The sequence below is a fragment of the Corella eumyota genome, chromosome 7 (assembly GCF_963082875.1).
Source record: "Corella eumyota chromosome 7, kaCorEumy4.1, whole genome shotgun sequence".
Classification (NCBI taxonomy): Eukaryota; Metazoa; Chordata; class Ascidiacea; order Phlebobranchia; family Corellidae; genus Corella; species Corella eumyota.
Genome location: NC_137496.1, coordinates 6,514,354 through 6,532,176, shown reverse-complemented (window position 1 = coordinate 6,532,176; position 17,823 = coordinate 6,514,354). Strand labels below are relative to the sequence as shown.

General features: G+C 27.5%; 5 non-coding genes across 5 annotated transcripts; 4 read left to right on the top strand and 1 right to left on the bottom strand.

The window, feature by feature from the left end:
- Positions 1 to 2,038: 2,038 nt before the first annotated feature.
- Positions 2,039 to 2,111, top strand: Trnak-uuu (transfer RNA lysine (anticodon UUU)). Its single transcript has one exon. It is a non-coding gene; the product is annotated as a tRNA-Lys (tRNA).
- Positions 2,112 to 5,197: 3,086 nt separating this feature from the next.
- Positions 5,198 to 5,270, top strand: Trnak-uuu (transfer RNA lysine (anticodon UUU)). The gene has a single exon. It is a non-coding gene; the product is annotated as a tRNA-Lys (tRNA).
- Positions 5,271 to 11,515: 6,245 nt separating this feature from the next.
- Trnak-uuu (transfer RNA lysine (anticodon UUU)) lies at positions 11,516 to 11,588 on the top strand. Its single transcript has one exon. It is a non-coding gene; the product is annotated as a tRNA-Lys (tRNA).
- A 3,086-nt stretch (positions 11,589 to 14,674) lies between these two features.
- On the top strand, positions 14,675 to 14,747 carry Trnak-uuu (transfer RNA lysine (anticodon UUU)). Its single transcript has one exon. It is a non-coding gene; the product is annotated as a tRNA-Lys (tRNA).
- A 1,573-nt stretch (positions 14,748 to 16,320) lies between these two features.
- Positions 16,321 to 16,392, bottom strand: Trnae-uuc (transfer RNA glutamic acid (anticodon UUC)). Its single transcript has one exon. It is a non-coding gene; the product is annotated as a tRNA-Glu (tRNA).
- Positions 16,393 to 17,823: the final 1,431 nt, after the last annotated feature.

The following is a 17,823-nucleotide window of genomic DNA, read 5'->3' as shown; positions in this document are numbered from 1 at the left end:
AATATGCAGCAAAGGGACAATTGTATTGTAATTTAACATATTGTTTAAGTGATCAATACTAAGATGTTTTCTGTGTCTTTGCCTAATAAAAAAGTGTTTAATTCAGAATACAGTTTAAAATCGCAAAGCTCCAGTCTTGTTTTTTTTTAAATTAAGCTTTAATTTTTTTTATTATATAATGGATAATCGTTTCTTTCAATTTTCTTAACTATGTATTATGAAAATTAATAATATAGCCAACATCTCAGCGGTCGCATCATAAAATCAATTGACAATTTGATCTCATGAACTAATTAAAAACTGCATTGGCTGAAAATCGAACCCGAGCGTGACAGGCGTGGATTCTACAACTAAACCACCAATGTTTATTAAAGTTCCGACCCCAGTAATTATACTTGGCTGACAAGAATAAACGCCAAAAAATTAATTATAATTCATTCTTACTAACAGATTTAAAGTAGCTGTGATTTTAACATAATAATATTTGTGTTATCAAAATTGAATAAAAATTCCTACACCGGGAATCGAACCCGGGCCGCCTGGGTGAAAGCCAGAAATCCTAACCCCTAGACCATGTAGGAGACATCTCATTACTCGTTACAAACGCTATGAAATTACCCAAATTAAAAATTTAATACAATTATGTCTAAATATTTAATTCGAATCCAGAAAACATTAAATATTTTCATTTATACCTATTTAATGATAACTATAATTATGAAAAATAACTATAATTATGTGCTTTACTAATTATTTATTTTGTTTTCCGTACAATACCTTGCAAACATTACGTTATGGACATTACGATTATCAAGGATATTTACAAAACTAAAACTAGTTTTTCTTACGTCGAAATATTAATGTTTTATTTCGTTTAATTCTTAAACTAAATTTTATTATAATCTAATCAGCTATAAACTTTGTTACTTGCTGTTTCAATTTTTATTAAAAAAATTATACGGAAATCAAAATAATCCATTCAGTTAGCAAAATTTAAAAATACTTGAAAATCTACAAAAAACTTTAACAAACTTTTATGTTTATTTTTTTTTAATTTTTTAAAATGCAAATAAAATACAAGATAAAATTATGTTTTATTTGCACCAGAAACTCACAAAGTAATTTTAAACAAGAAACTTGGCACATCAAAATAAAAAGCGTTGTTAGGTGACTTAGTCGGTAGAATGTTGGAGTTTTAATTTAAAAGCTAATAATTCAAATCTATTATTAAGCGTTGTTGTTCCTACACAAATAAGTGCAAACTTTTAAACAAGATTTAAAATTTTAACAGTAATTTTCATCAATCTATGTTGTCATAAAATTTGTCCAAGTTAGTTTGTAATGTGAAAGTTGCCAATGTTCACGCTACAAACATAAATACACAAACTAACTGATACGTGGGTAATCAAATTATAAAAATTAACTAAATTGAAAAGTATCAAATATGTTAACTAATTTAAAGTTTAGATAAAATTTTTAAGTATGGTAGTTTAAAAAATCCTTAGAAACTCGCTACTCATAATATTTTTTAATCACTAACCAAACACATAACAACCGAATAATTCCCAAATTAATTTATGCATTGGAATTCGAATTATTCAACATGAATAAACAAAGTAATTTGATTAATATTCTGTTTTTGATTATAACTAATTGTTTAAACGTTAACTTACGCCTTTTAAATTTATGAAGTAATACAATTAATCGGACAAAGTACCATCGTCACTTACTTCAGCGTATTGTTGATGTAGTAATTATTATAGTAATTCTAATTACAAATTATCTTTGCGTAATTGCCTCATAAAAGTAACTATCTCATTTACAAACCGAAGTCTGTCGATTTAACAGTTTGTAAATATAAGCGAGAGGGTTACTTAAAACAATAACAAAAATATAACAAATGTTTGTGTTTAATTATTTTTAAATAATTAAAATAGAAATAAAATATGAAGTGCATTTATATTTAATTGTTGCCAAAAAAACGTTTACAATCAGTAACTATAATCCAAGTTGCAAAACACACAGTAATAGAAAACGTGCCCGGTTAGCTCAGTCGGTAGAGCGTTGGACTTTTAATCCAAAGGTCAAGGGTTCAAATCCCTTATCGGGCGTTGTTGTTTTTAAAATATGTGTTAATTCTTGATTAAGTTTAAAAATGTTAGACGATGTTGTGTGTAAATTTACTTATATTGCCATAAAAACAATTTGCTCTTGTTTTATTAGAAGAAATTACCAATATACACCACACAGACTTAATTATGCAAATTTTTTTACATATGATTATTTAAATTACCAAAATTAGATAAATTGTGGAACATTTTTTGTATTACGTAATTTAAAAGAAATTTTAGGTAAAATTATTTTTAATTTCAATGCAAATTTGTCATCCCAGTAAATATTATGCTGTACCAATCACACAGGCCATTAGTTGGCCGTTAATCGCGTCGAAGCGAAAAAAAGGGGCACCAATAACTGCTTTGAAGCGGGTGGAAAATTGGCTCTGTCTGCTGGGGTATTGCATTAACGCTTAAAGCTTTAAAAAATAAAATGTAAAATATTTAAATTTTAAATATTCCAAACCAAATCTTTATTTAGTCAATTATACTTTTTTTTAAATTTGATACATTTTTTTTGTATGTAAGTTTTTCTTCGATAAGTTTATGTTGGATCTGGAAAGGTCAACTGCACGAGCTAAACATATAGAAACAACTGTTTCTTGCAGGTTAAGTATTATTGGTTCTAATTGCCCGATGATCGAGCTGCTGATTAAGTGCTGTTACAGGGTTCGAAACCGAGACCTTAGTATAAGCAAGTGTTTTGGCCACTACACCTCGCTGCCGTATTAAAAACAACCATTTAAGACCTAAAGCGACTATTAAGTTGCTCTATTAACCGCTTTAAACGTTAATCCAATACCCCAGTAGATAGTGGCGCATTTTCCCACCCGCTTGAATGCAGTTAATGGATCCAACTTTTTTTCGCTTCGAAGCGATAAAAGACTAACTAATTGGATAAAACACACACAACATATAAAATTATTAATTTACCACATACAATAGTATTTAAATTATCCAAATTGAATAAATTATTAATATTTACACTCTTTCTCTTATTAATCAGATAAATTTTTATAAATATATATATAGAAAATCGTAAAACAATATGCAGCAAAGGGACAATTGTATTGTAATTTAACATATTGTTTAAGTGATCAATACTAAGATGTTTTCTGTGTCTTTGCCTAATAAAAAAGTGTTTAATTCAGAATACAGTTTAAAATCGCAAAGCTCCAGTCTTGTTTTTTTTTAAATTAAGCTTTAATTTTTTTTATTATATAATGGATAATCGTTTCTTTCAATTTTCTTAACTATGTATTATGAAAATTAATAATATAGCCAACATCTCAGCGGTCGCATCATAAAATCAATTGACAATTTGATCTCATGAACTAATTAAAAACTGCATTGGCTGAAAATCGAACCCGAGCGTGACAGGCGTGGATTCTACAACTAAACCACCAATGTTTATTAAAGTTCCGACCCCAGTAATTATACTTGGCTGACAAGAATAAACGCCAAAAAATTAATTATAATTCATTCTTACTAACAGATTTAAAGTAGCTGTGATTTTAACATAATAATATTTGTGTTATCAAAATTGAATAAAAATTCCTACACCGGGAATCGAACCCGGGCCGCCTGGGTGAAAGCCAGAAATCCTAACCCCTAGACCATGTAGGAGACATCTCATTACTCGTTACAAACGCTATGAAATTACCCAAATTAAAAATTTAATACAATTATGTCTAAATATTTAATTCGAATCCAGAAAACATTAAATATTTTCATTTATACCTATTTAATGATAACTATAATTATGAAAAATAACTATAATTATGTGCTTTACTAATTATTTATTTTGTTTTCCGTACAATACCTTGCAAACATTACGTTATGGACATTACGATTATCAAGGATATTTACAAAACTAAAACTAGTTTTTCTTACGTCGAAATATTAATGTTTTATTTCGTTTAATTCTTAAACTAAATTTTATTATAATCTAATCAGCTATAAACTTTGTTACTTGCTGTTTCAATTTTTATTAAAAAAATTATACGGAAATCAAAATAATCCATTCAGTTAGCAAAATTTAAAAATACTTGAAAATCTACAAAAAACTTTAACAAACTTTTATGTTTATTTTTTTTTAATTTTTTAAAATGCAAATAAAATACAAGATAAAATTATGTTTTATTTGCACCAGAAACTCACAAAGTAATTTTAAACAAGAAACTTGGCACATCAAAATAAAAAGCGTTGTTAGGTGACTTAGTCGGTAGAATGTTGGAGTTTTAATTTAAAAGCTAATAATTCAAATCTATTATTAAGCGTTGTTGTTCCTACACAAATAAGTGCAAACTTTTAAACAAGATTTAAAATTTTAACAGTAATTTTCATCAATCTATGTTGTCATAAAATTTGTCCAAGTTAGTTTGTAATGTGAAAGTTGCCAATGTTCACGCTACAAACATAAATACACAAACTAACTGATACGTGGGTAATCAAATTATAAAAATTAACTAAATTGAAAAGTATCAAATATGTTAACTAATTTAAAGTTTAGATAAAATTTTTAAGTATGGTAGTTTAAAAAATCCTTAGAAACTCGCTACTCATAATATTTTTTAATCACTAACCAAACACATAACAACCGAATAATTCCCAAATTAATTTATGCATTGGAATTCGAATTATTCAACATGAATAAACAAAGTAATTTGATTAATATTCTGTTTTTGATTATAACTAATTGTTTAAACGTTAACTTACGCCTTTTAAATTTATGAAGTAATACAATTAATCGGACAAAGTACCATCGTCACTTACTTCAGCGTATTGTTGATGTAGTAATTATTATAGTAATTCTAATTACAAATTATCTTTGCGTAATTGCCTCATAAAAGTAACTATCTCATTTACAAACCGAAGTCTGTCGATTTAACAGTTTGTAAATATAAGCGAGAGGGTTACTTAAAACAATAACAAAAATATAACAAATGTTTGTGTTTAATTATTTTTAAATAATTAAAATAGAAATAAAATATGAAGTGCATTTATATTTAATTGTTGCCAAAAAAACGTTTACAATCAGTAACTATAATCCAAGTTGCAAAACACACAGTAATAGAAAACGTGCCCGGTTAGCTCAGTCGGTAGAGCGTTGGACTTTTAATCCAAAGGTCAAGGGTTCAAATCCCTTATCGGGCGTTGTTGTTTTTAAAATATGTGTTAATTCTTGATTAAGTTTAAAAATGTTAGACGATGTTGTGTGTAAATTTACTTATATTGCCATAAAAACAATTTGCTCTTGTTTTATTAGAAGAAATTACCAATATACACCACACAGACTTAATTATGCAAATTTTTTTACATATGATTATTTAAATTACCAAAATTAGATAAATTGTGGAACATTTTTTGTATTACGTAATTTAAAAGAAATTTTAGGTAAAATTATTTTTAATTTCAATGCAAATTTGTCATCCCAGTAAATATTATGCTGTACCAATCACACAGGCCATTAGTTGGCCGTTAATCGCGTCGAAGCGAAAAAAAGGGGCACCAATAACTGCTTTGAAGCGGGTGGAAAATTGGCTCTGTCTGCTGGGGTATTGCATTAACGCTTAAAGCTTTAAAAAATAAAATGTAAAATATTTAAATTTTAAATATTCCAAACCAAATCTTTATTTAGTCAATTATACTTTTTTTTAAATTTGATACATTTTTTTTGTATGTAAGTTTTTCTTCGATAAGTTTATGTTGGATCTGGAAAGGTCAACTGCACGAGCTAAACATATAGAAACAACTGTTTCTTGCAGGTTAAGTATTATTGGTTCTAATTGCCCGATGATCGAGCTGCTGATTAAGTGCTGTTACAGGGTTCGAAACCGAGACCTTAGTATAAGCAAGTGTTTTGGCCACTACACCTCGCTGCCGTATTAAAAACAACCATTTAAGACCTAAAGCGACTATTAAGTTGCTCTATTAACCGCTTTAAACGTTAATCCAATACCCCAGTAGATAGTGGCGCATTTTCCCACCCGCTTGAATGCAGTTAATGGATCCAACTTTTTTTCGCTTCGAAGCGATAAAAGACTAACTAATTGGATAAAACACACACAACATATAAAATTATTAATTTACCACATACAATAGTATTTAAATTATCCAAATTGAATAAATTATTAATATTTACACTCTTTCTCTTATTAATCAGATAAATTTTTATAAATATATATATAGAAAATCGTAAAACAATATGCAGCAAAGGGACAATTGTATTGTAATTTAACATATTGTTTAAGTGATCAATACTAAGATGTTTTCTGTGTCTTTGCCTAATAAAAAAGTGTTTAATTCAGAATACAGTTTAAAATCGCAAAGCTCCAGTCTTGTTTTTTTTTAAATTAAGCTTTAATTTTTTTTATTATATAATGGATAATCGTTTCTTTCAATTTTCTTAACTATGTATTATGAAAATTAATAATATAGCCAACATCTCAGCGGTCGCATCATAAAATCAATTGACAATTTGATCTCATGAACTAATTAAAAACTGCATTGGCTGAAAATCGAACCCGAGCGTGACAGGCGTGGATTCTACAACTAAACCACCAATGTTTATTAAAGTTCCGACCCCAGTAATTATACTTGGCTGACAAGAATAAACGCCAAAAAATTAATTATAATTCATTCTTACTAACAGATTTAAAGTAGCTGTGATTTTAACATAATAATATTTGTGTTATCAAAATTGAATAAAAATTCCTACACCGGGAATCGAACCCGGGCCGCCTGGGTGAAAGCCAGAAATCCTAACCCCTAGACCATGTAGGAGACATCTCATTACTCGTTACAAACGCTATGAAATTACCCAAATTAAAAATTTAATACAATTATGTCTAAATATTTAATTCGAATCCAGAAAACATTAAATATTTTCATTTATACCTATTTAATGATAACTATAATTATGAAAAATAACTATAATTATGTGCTTTACTAATTATTTATTTTGTTTTCCGTACAATACCTTGCAAACATTACGTTATGGACATTACGATTATCAAGGATATTTACAAAACTAAAACTAGTTTTTCTTACGTCGAAATATTAATGTTTTATTTCGTTTAATTCTTAAACTAAATTTTATTATAATCTAATCAGCTATAAACTTTGTTACTTGCTGTTTCAATTTTTATTAAAAAAATTATACGGAAATCAAAATAATCCATTCAGTTAGCAAAATTTAAAAATACTTGAAAATCTACAAAAAACTTTAACAAACTTTTATGTTTATTTTTTTTTAATTTTTTAAAATGCAAATAAAATACAAGATAAAATTATGTTTTATTTGCACCAGAAACTCGCAAAGTAATTTTAAACAAGAAACTTGGCACATCAAAATAAAAAGCGTTGTTAGGTGACTTAGTCGGTAGAATGTTGGAGTTTTAATTTAAAAGCTAATAATTCAAATCTATTATTAAGCGTTGTTGTTCCTACACAAATAAGTGCAAACTTTTAAACAAGATTTAAAATTTTAACAGTAATTTTCATCAATCTATGTTGTCATAAAATTTGTCCAAGTTAGTTTGTAATGTGAAAGTTGCCAATGTTCACGCTACAAACATAAATACACAAACTAACTGATACGTGGGTAATCAAATTATAAAAATTAACTAAATTGAAAAGTATCAAATATGTTAACTAATTTAAAGTTTAGATAAAATTTTTAAGTATGGTAGTTTAAAAAATCCTTTGAAACTCGCTACTCATAATATTTTTTAATTACTAACCAAACACATAACAACCGAATAATTCCCAAATTAATTTATGCATTGGAATTCGAATTATTCAACATGAATAAACAAAGTAATTTGATTAATATTCTGTTTTTGATTATAACTAATTGTTTAAACGTTAACTTACGCCTTTTAAATTTATGAAGTAATACAATTAATCGGACAAAGTACCATCGTCACTTACTTCAGCGTATTGTTGATGTAGTAATTATTATAGTAATTCTAATTACAAATTATCTTTGCGTAATTGCCTCATAAAAGTAACTATCTCATTTACAAACCGAAGTCTGTCGATTTAACAGTTTGTAAATATAAGCGAGAGGGTTACTTAAAACAATAACAAAAATATAACAAATGTTTGTGTTTAATTATTTTTAAATAATTAAAATAGAAATAAAATATGAAGTGCATTTATATTTAATTGTTGCCAAAAAAACGTTTACAATCAGTAACTATAATCCAAGTTGCAAAACACACAGTAATAGAAAACGTGCCCGGTTAGCTCAGTCGGTAGAGCGTTGGGCTTTTAATCCAAAGGTCAAGGGTTCAAATCCCTTATCGGGCGTTGTTGTTTTTAAAATATGTGTTAATTCTTGATTAAGTTTAAAAATGTTAGACGATGTTGTGTGTAAATTTACTTATATTGCCATAAAAACAATTTGCTCTTGTTTTATTAGAAGAAATTACCAATATACACCACACAGACTTAATTATGCAAATTTTTTTACATATGATTATTTAAATTACCAAAATTAGATAAATTGTGGAACATTTTTTGTATTACGTAATTTAAAAGAAATTTTAGGTAAAATTATTTTTAATTTCAATGCAAATTTGTCATCCCAGTAAATATTATGCTGTACCAATCACACAGGCCATTAGTTGGCCGTTAATCGCGTCGAAGCGAAAAAAAGGGGCACCAATAACTGCTTTGAAGCGGGTGGAAAATTGGCTCTGTCTGCTGGGGTATTGCATTAACGCTTAAAGCTTTAAAAAATAAAATGTAAAATATTTAAATTTTAAATATTCCAAACCAAATCTTTATTTAGTCAATTATACTTTTTTTTAAATTTGATACATTTTTTTTGTATGTAAGTTTTTCTTCGATAAGTTTATGTTGGATCTGGAAAGGTCAACTGCACGAGCTAAACATATAGAAACAACTGTTTCTTGCAGGTTAAGTATTATTGGTTCTAATTGCCCGATGATCGAGCTGCTGATTAAGTGCTGTTACAGGGTTCGAAACCGAGACCTTAGTATAAGCAAGTGTTTTGGCCACTACACCTCGCTGCCGTATTAAAAACAACCATTTAAGACCTAAAGCGACTATTAAGTTGCTCTATTAACCGCTTTAAACGTTAATCCAATACCCCAGTAGATAGTGGCGCATTTTCCCACCCGCTTGAATGCAGTTAATGGATCCAACTTTTTTTCGCTTCGAAGCGATAAAAGACTAACTAATTGGATAAAACACACACAACATATAAAATTATTAATTTACCACATACAATAGTATTTAAATTATCCAAATTGAATAAATTATTAATATTTACACTCTTTCTCTTATTAATCAGATAAATTTTTATAAATATATATATAGAAAATCGTAAAACAATATGCAGCAAAGGGACAATTGTATTGTAATTTAACATATTGTTTAAGTGATCAATACTAAGATGTTTTCTGTGTCTTTGCCTAATAAAAAAGTGTTTAATTCAGAATACAGTTTAAAATCGCAAAGCTCCAGTCTTGTTTTTTTTTAAATTAAGCTTTAATTTTTTTTATTATATAATGGATAATCGTTTCTTTCAATTTTCTTAACTATGTATTATGAAAATTAATAATATAGCCAACATCTCAGCGGTCGCATCATAAAATCAATTGACAATTTGATCTCATGAACTAATTAAAAACTGCATTGGCTGAAAATCGAACCCGAGCGTGACAGGCGTGGATTCTACAACTAAACCACCAATGTTTATTAAAGTTCCGACCCCAGTAATTATACTTGGCTGACAAGAATAAACGCCAAAAAATTAATTATAATTCATTCTTACTAACAGATTTAAAGTAGCTGTGATTTTAACATAATAATATTTGTGTTATCAAAATTGAATAAAAATTCCTACACCGGGAATCGAACCCGGGCCGCCTGGGTGAAAGCCAGAAATCCTAACCCCTAGACCATGTAGGAGACATCTCATTACTCGTTACAAACGCTATGAAATTACCCAAATTAAAAATTTAATACAATTATGTCTAAATATTTAATTCGAATCCAGAAAACATTAAATATTTTCATTTATACCTATTTAATGATAACTATAATTATGAAAAATAACTATAATTATGTGCTTTACTAATTATTTATTTTGTTTTCCGTACAATACCTTGCAAACATTACGTTATGGACATTACGATTATCAAGGATATTTACAAAACTAAAACTAGTTTTTCTTACGTCGAAATATTAATGTTTTATTTCGTTTAATTCTTAAACTAAATTTTATTATAATCTAATCAGCTATAAACTTTGTTACTTGCTGTTTCAATTTTTATTAAAAAAATTATACGGAAATCAAAATAATCCATTCAGTTAGCAAAATTTAAAAATACTTGAAAATCTACAAAAAACTTTAACAAACTTTTATGTTTATTTTTTTTTAATTTTTTAAAATGCAAATAAAATACAAGATAAAATTATGTTTTATTTGCACCAGAAACTCGCAAAGTAATTTTAAACAAGAAACTTGGCACATCAAAATAAAAAGCGTTGTTAGGTGACTTAGTCGGTAGAATGTTGGAGTTTTAATTTAAAAGCTAATAATTCAAATCTATTATTAAGCGTTGTTGTTCCTACACAAATAAGTGCAAACTTTTAAACAAGATTTAAAATTTTAACAGTAATTTTCATCAATCTATGTTGTCATAAAATTTGTCCAAGTTAGTTTGTAATGTGAAAGTTGCCAATGTTCACGCTACAAACATAAATACACAAACTAACTGATACGTGGGTAATCAAATTATAAAAATTAACTAAATTGAAAAGTATCAAATATGTTAACTAATTTAAAGTTTAGATAAAATTTTTAAGTATGGTAGTTTAAAAAATCCTTTGAAACTCGCTACTCATAATATTTTTTAATTACTAACCAAACACATAACAACCGAATAATTCCCAAATTAATTTATGCATTGGAATTCGAATTATTCAACATGAATAAACAAAGTAATTTGATTAATATTCTGTTTTTGATTATAACTAATTGTTTAAACGTTAACTTACGCCTTTTAAATTTATGAAGTAATACAATTAATCGGACAAAGTACCATCGTCACTTACTTCAGCGTATTGTTGATGTAGTAATTATTATAGTAATTCTAATTACAAATTATCTTTGCGTAATTGCCTCATAAAAGTAACTATCTCATTTACAAACCGAAGTCTGTCGATTTAACAGTTTGTAAATATAAGCGAGAGGGTTACTTAAAACAATAACAAAAATATAACAAATGTTTGTGTTTAATTATTTTTAAATAATTAAAATAGAAATAAAATATGAAGTGCATTTATATTTAATTGTTGCCAAAAAAACGTTTACAATCAGTAACTATAATCCAAGTTGCAAAACACACAGTAATAGAAAACGTGCCCGGTTAGCTCAGTCGGTAGAGCGTTGGACTTTTAATCCAACGGTCAAGGGTTCAAATCCCTTATCGGGCGTTGTTGTTTTTAAAATATGTGTTAATTCTTGATTAAGTTTAAAAATGTTAGACGATGTTGTGTGTAAATTTACTTATATTGCCATAAAAACAATTTGCTCTTGTTTTATTAGAAGAAATTACCAATATACACCACACAGACTTAATTATGCAAATTTTTTTACATATGATTATTTAAATTACCAAAATTAGATAAATTGTGTAACATTTTTTGTATTACGTAATTTAAAAGAAATTTTAGGTAAAATTATTTTTAATTTCAATGCAAATTTGTCATCCCAGTAAATATTATGCTGTACCAATTACACAGGCCATTAGTTGGCCGTTAATCGCGTCGAAGCGAAAAAAAGGGGCACCAATAACTGCTTTGAAGCGGGTGGAAAATTGGCTCTGTCTGCTGGGGTATTGCATTAACGCTTAAAGCTTTAAAAAATAAAATGTAAAATATTTAAATTTTAAATATTCCAAACCAAATCTTTATTTAGTCAATAATACTTTTTTTTAAATTTGATACATTTTTTTTGTATATAAGTTTTTCTTCGATAAGTTTATGTTGGATCTGGAAAGGTCAACTGCACGAGCTAAACATATAGAAACAACTGTTTCTTGCAGGTTAAGTATTATTGGTTCTAATTGCCCGATGATCGAGCTGCTGATTAAGTGCTGTTACAGGGTTCGAAACCGAGACCTTAGTATAAGCAAGTGTTTTGGCCACTACACCTCGCTGCCGTATTAAAAACAACCATTTAAGACCTAAAGCGACTATTAAGTTGCTCTATTAACCGCTTTAAACGTTAATCCAATACCCCAGTAGATAGTGGCGCATTTTCCCACCCGCTTGAATGCAGTTAATGGATCCAACTTTTTTTCGCTTCGAAGCGATAAAAGACTAACTAATTGGATAAAACACACACAACATATAAAATTATTAATTTACCACATACAATAGTATTTAAATTATCCAAATTGAATAAATTATTAATATTTACACTCTTTCTCTTATTAATCAGATAAATTTTTATAAATATATATATAGAAAATCGTAAAACAATATGCAGCAAAGGGACAATTGTATTGTAATTTAACATATTGTTTAAGTGATCAATACTAAGATGTTTTCTGTGTCTTTGCCTAATAAAAAAGTGTTTAATTCAGAATACAGTTTAAAATCGCAAAGCTCCAGTCTTGTTTTTTTTTAAATTAAGCTTTAATTTTTTTTATTATATAATGGATAATCGTTTCTTTCAATTTTCTTAACTATGTATTATGAAAATTAATAATATAGCCAACATCTCAGCGGTCGCATCATAAAATCAATTGACAATTTGATCTCATGAACTAATTAAAAACTGCATTGGCTGAAAATCGAACCCGAGCGTGACAGGCGTGGATTCTACAACTAAACCACCAATGTTTATTAAAGTTCCGACCCCAGTAATTATACTTGGCTGACAAGAATAAACGCCAAAAAATTAATTATAATTCATTCTTACTAACAGATATAAAGTAGCTGTGATTTTAACATAATAATATTTGTGTTATCAAAATTGAATAAAAATTCCTACACCGGGAATCGAACCCGGGCCGCCTGGGTGAAAGCCAGAAATCCTAACCCCTAGACCATGTAGGAGACATCTCATTACTCGTTACAAACGCTATGAAATTACCCAAATTAAAAATTTAATACAATTATGTCTAAATATTTAATTCGAATCCAGAAAACATTAAATATTTTCATTTATACCTATTTAATGATAACTATAATTATAAAAAATAACTATAATTATGTGCTTTACTAATTATTTATTTTGTTTTCCGTACAATACCTTGCAAACATTACGTTATGGACATTACGATTATCAAGGATATTTACAAAACTAAAACTAGTTTTTCTTACGTCGAAATATTAATGTTTTATTTCGTTTAATTCTTAAACTAAATTTTATTATAATCTAATCAGCTATAAACTTTGTTACTTGCTGTTTCAATTTTTCTTAAAAAAATTATACGGAAATCAAAATAACCCATTCAGTTAGCAAAATTTAAAAATACTTGAAAATCTACAAAAAACTTTAACAAACTTTTATGTTTATTTTTTTTTAATTTTTTAAAATGCAAATAAAATACAAGATAAAATTATGTTTTATTTGCACCGGAAACTCGCAAAGTAATTTTAAACAAGAAACTTGGCACATAAAAATAAAAAGCGTTGTTAGGTGACTTAGTCGGTAGAATGTTGGAGTTTTAATTTAAAAGCTAATAATTCAAATCTATTATTAAGCGTTGTTGTTCCTACACAAATAAGTGCAAACTTTTAAACAAGATTTAAAATTTTAACAGTAATTTTCATTAATCTATGTTGTCATAAAATTTGTCCAAGTTAGTTTGTAATGTGAAAGTTGCCAATGTTCACGCTACAAACATAAATACACAAACTAACTGATACATGGGTAATCAAATTATAAAAATTAACTAAATTGAAAAGTATCAAATATGTTAACTAATTTGAAGTTTAGATAAAATTTTTAAGTATGGTAGTTTAAAAAATCCTTTGAAACTCGCTACTCATAATATTTTTTAATCACTAACCAAACACATAACAACCGAATAATTCCCAAATTAATTTATGCATTGGAATTCGAATTATTCAACATGAATAAACAAAGTAATTTGATTAATATTCTGTTTTTGATTATAACTAATTGTTTAAACGTTAACTTACGCCTTTTAAATTTATGAAGTAAAACAATTAATCGGACAAAGTACCATCGTCACTTACTTCAGCGTATTGTTGATGTAGTAATTATTACAATAATTCTAATTACAAATTATCTTTGCGTAATTGCCTCATAAAAGTAACTATCTCATTTACAAACCGAAGTCTGTCGATTTAACAGTTTGTAAATATAAGCGAGAGGGTTACTTAAAACAATAACAAAAATATAACAAATGTTTGTGTTTAATTATTTTTAAGTAATTAAAATAGAAATAAAATATGAAGTGCATTTATATTTAATTGTTGCCAAAAAAACGTTTACAATCAGTAACTATAATCCAAGTTGCAAAACACACAGTAATAGAAAACGTGCCCGGTTAGCTCAGTCGGTAGAGCGTTGGACTTTTAATCCAACGGTCAAGGGTTCAAATCCCTTATCGGGCGTTGTTGTTTTTAAAATATGTGTTAATTTTTGATTAAGTTTAAAAATGTTAGACGATGTTGTGTGTAATTTTACTTATATTGCCATAAAAACAATTTGCTCTTGTTTTATTAGAAGAAATTACCAATATACACCACGTAGACTTAATTATGCAAATTTTTTTACATATAATTATTTAAATTACCAAAATTAGATAAATTGTGTAACATTTTTTGTATTACGTAATTTAAAATAACTTTTAGGTAAAATTATTTTAAATTTTATTGCAAAATCGTCATCCCAGTAAATATTATGCTGTACCAATCACACAGGCCATTAGTTGGCCGTTAATCGCGTCGAAGCGAAAAAAAGGGGCACCAATAACTGCTTTAAAGCGGGTGGAAAATGGGCTCTGTCTGCTGGGGTATTGCATTAACGCTTAAAGCTTTACAAAATAAAATGTAAAATATTTACATTTTAAATATTCCAAACCAAATCTTTATTTAGTCAAATATACTTTTTTTTAAATTTGATACCTTTTTTTTGTATATAAGTTTTTCTTCGATAAGTTTATGTTGGATCTGGAAAGGTCAACTGCACGAGCTAAACATATAGAAACAACTGTTTCTTGCAGGTTAAGTATTATTGTTTCTAATTGCCCGATGATCGAGCTGCTGATTAAGTGCTGTTACAGGGTTCGAAACCGAGACCTTAGTAGTGTAAGCAAGTATTTTGGCCACTACACCACGCTGCCGGTTTAAAAACAACCACTTAAACACCCCTTTAAGACCTAAAGCGACTATTAAGTTGCTCTATTAACCGCTTTAAGCGTTAATCCAATACCCCAGCAGATAGTAGCGCATTTTCTCACCCGCTTGAATGCAGTTAATGGATCCAACTTTTTTTCGCTTCGAAGCGATAAAAGACTAACTAATTGGATAGAACACACACAACATATAAAATTATTAAATTACCACATACAATAGTATTTAAATTATCCAAATTGAATAAATTATAAATATTTACATTCTTTCTCTTATTAATCAGATAAATTTTTATAAATATATATATAGAAAATCTTAAAACAATATGCAGAAAAGGAACAATTGTATTGTAATTTAACATATTGTTTAAGTGATCAATACTAAGATGTTTTCTGTGTCTTTGCCTAATAAAAAAGTGTTTAATTCAGAATACAGTTTAAAATCGCAAAGTTCCAGTCTTGTTTTTTTTAAAAATTAAGCTTTAATTTTTTTTATTATATAATGGATAATCGTTTCTTTCAATTTTCTTAACTATGTATTATAAAAATTAATAATATAGCCAACATCTTAGCGGTCGCATCATAAAATCAATTGACAATTTGATCTCATGAACTAATTAAAAACTGCATTGGCTAAAAATCGAACCCGAGCGTGACAGGCGTGGATTCTACAATTAAACCACCAATGTTTATTAAAGTTTCGACCCCAGTAATTATACTTGGCTGACAAGAATAAACGCCAAAAAATTAATTATAATTCATTCTTACTAACAGATTTAAAGTAGCTGTGATTTTAACATAATAATATTTGTGTTATCAAAATTGAATAAAAATTCCTACACCGGGAATCGAACCCGGGCCGCCTGGGTGAAAGCCAGGAATCCTAACCCCTAGACCATGTAGGAGACATCTCATTACTCGTTACAAACGCTATGAAATTACCCAAATTAAAAATTTAATACAATTATGTCTAAATATTTAATTCGAATCCAGAAAACATTAAATATTTTCATTTATACCTATTTAATGATAACTATAATTATGAAAAATAACTATAATTATGTGCTTTACTAATTATTTATTTTGTTTTCCGTACAATACCTTGCAAACATTACGTTATGGACATTACGATTATCAAGTATATTTACAAAACTAAAACTAGTTTTTCTTACGTCGAAATATTCATGTTTTATTTCGTTTAATTCTTAAACTAAATTTTATTATAATCTAATCAGCTATAAACTTTGTTACTTGCTGTTTCAATTTTTATTGAAAAAATTATACGGAAATCAAAATAACCCATTCAGTTAGCAAAATTTAAAAATACTTGAAAATCTACAAAAAACTTTAACAAACTTTTATGTTTATTTTTTTTTAATTTTTTAAAATGCAAATAAAATACAAGATAAAATTATGTTTTATTTGCACCGGAAACTCGCAAAGTAATTTTAAACAAGAAACTTGGCACATAAAAATAAAAAGCGTTGTTAGGTGACTTAGTCGGAAGAATGTTGGAGTTTTAATTTAATAGCTAATAATTCAAATCTATTATTAAGCGTTGTTGTTCCTACACAAGTAAGTTCAAACTTTTAAACAAGATTTAAATTTTAACAGTAATTTTCATCAATCTATGTTGTCATAAAATTTGTCCAAGTTAGTTTGTAATGTGAAAGTTGCCAATGTTCACGCTACAAACATAAATACACAAACTAACTGATACATGGGTAATCAAATTATAAAAATTACCTAAATTGAAAAGTATCAAATATGTTAACTAATTTGAAGTTTAGATAAAATTTTTAAGTATGGTAGTTTAAAAAATCCTTTGAAACTCGCTACTCATAATATTTTTTAATCACTAACCAAACACATAACAACCGAATAATTCCCAAATTAATTTATGCATTGGAATTCGAATTATTCAACATGAATAAACAAAGTAATTTGATTAATATTCTGTTTTTGATTATAACTAATTGTTTAAACGTTAACTTGCGCCTTTTAAATTTATGAAGTAAAACAATTAATCGGACAAAGTACCATCGTCACTTACTTCAGCGTATTGTTGATGTAGTAATTATTATAGTAATTCTAATTACAAATTCTTTGCGTAATTGCCTCATAAAAGTAACTATCTCATTTACAAACCGAAGTCTGTCGATTTAACAGTTTGTAAATATAAGCGAGAGGGTTACTTAAAACAATAACAAAAATATAACAAATGTTTGTGTTTAATTATTTTTAAATAATTAAAATAGAAATAAAATATGAAGTGCATTTATATTTAATTGTTGCCAAAAAAACGTTTACAATCAGTAACTATGGGGGGAGGAGGA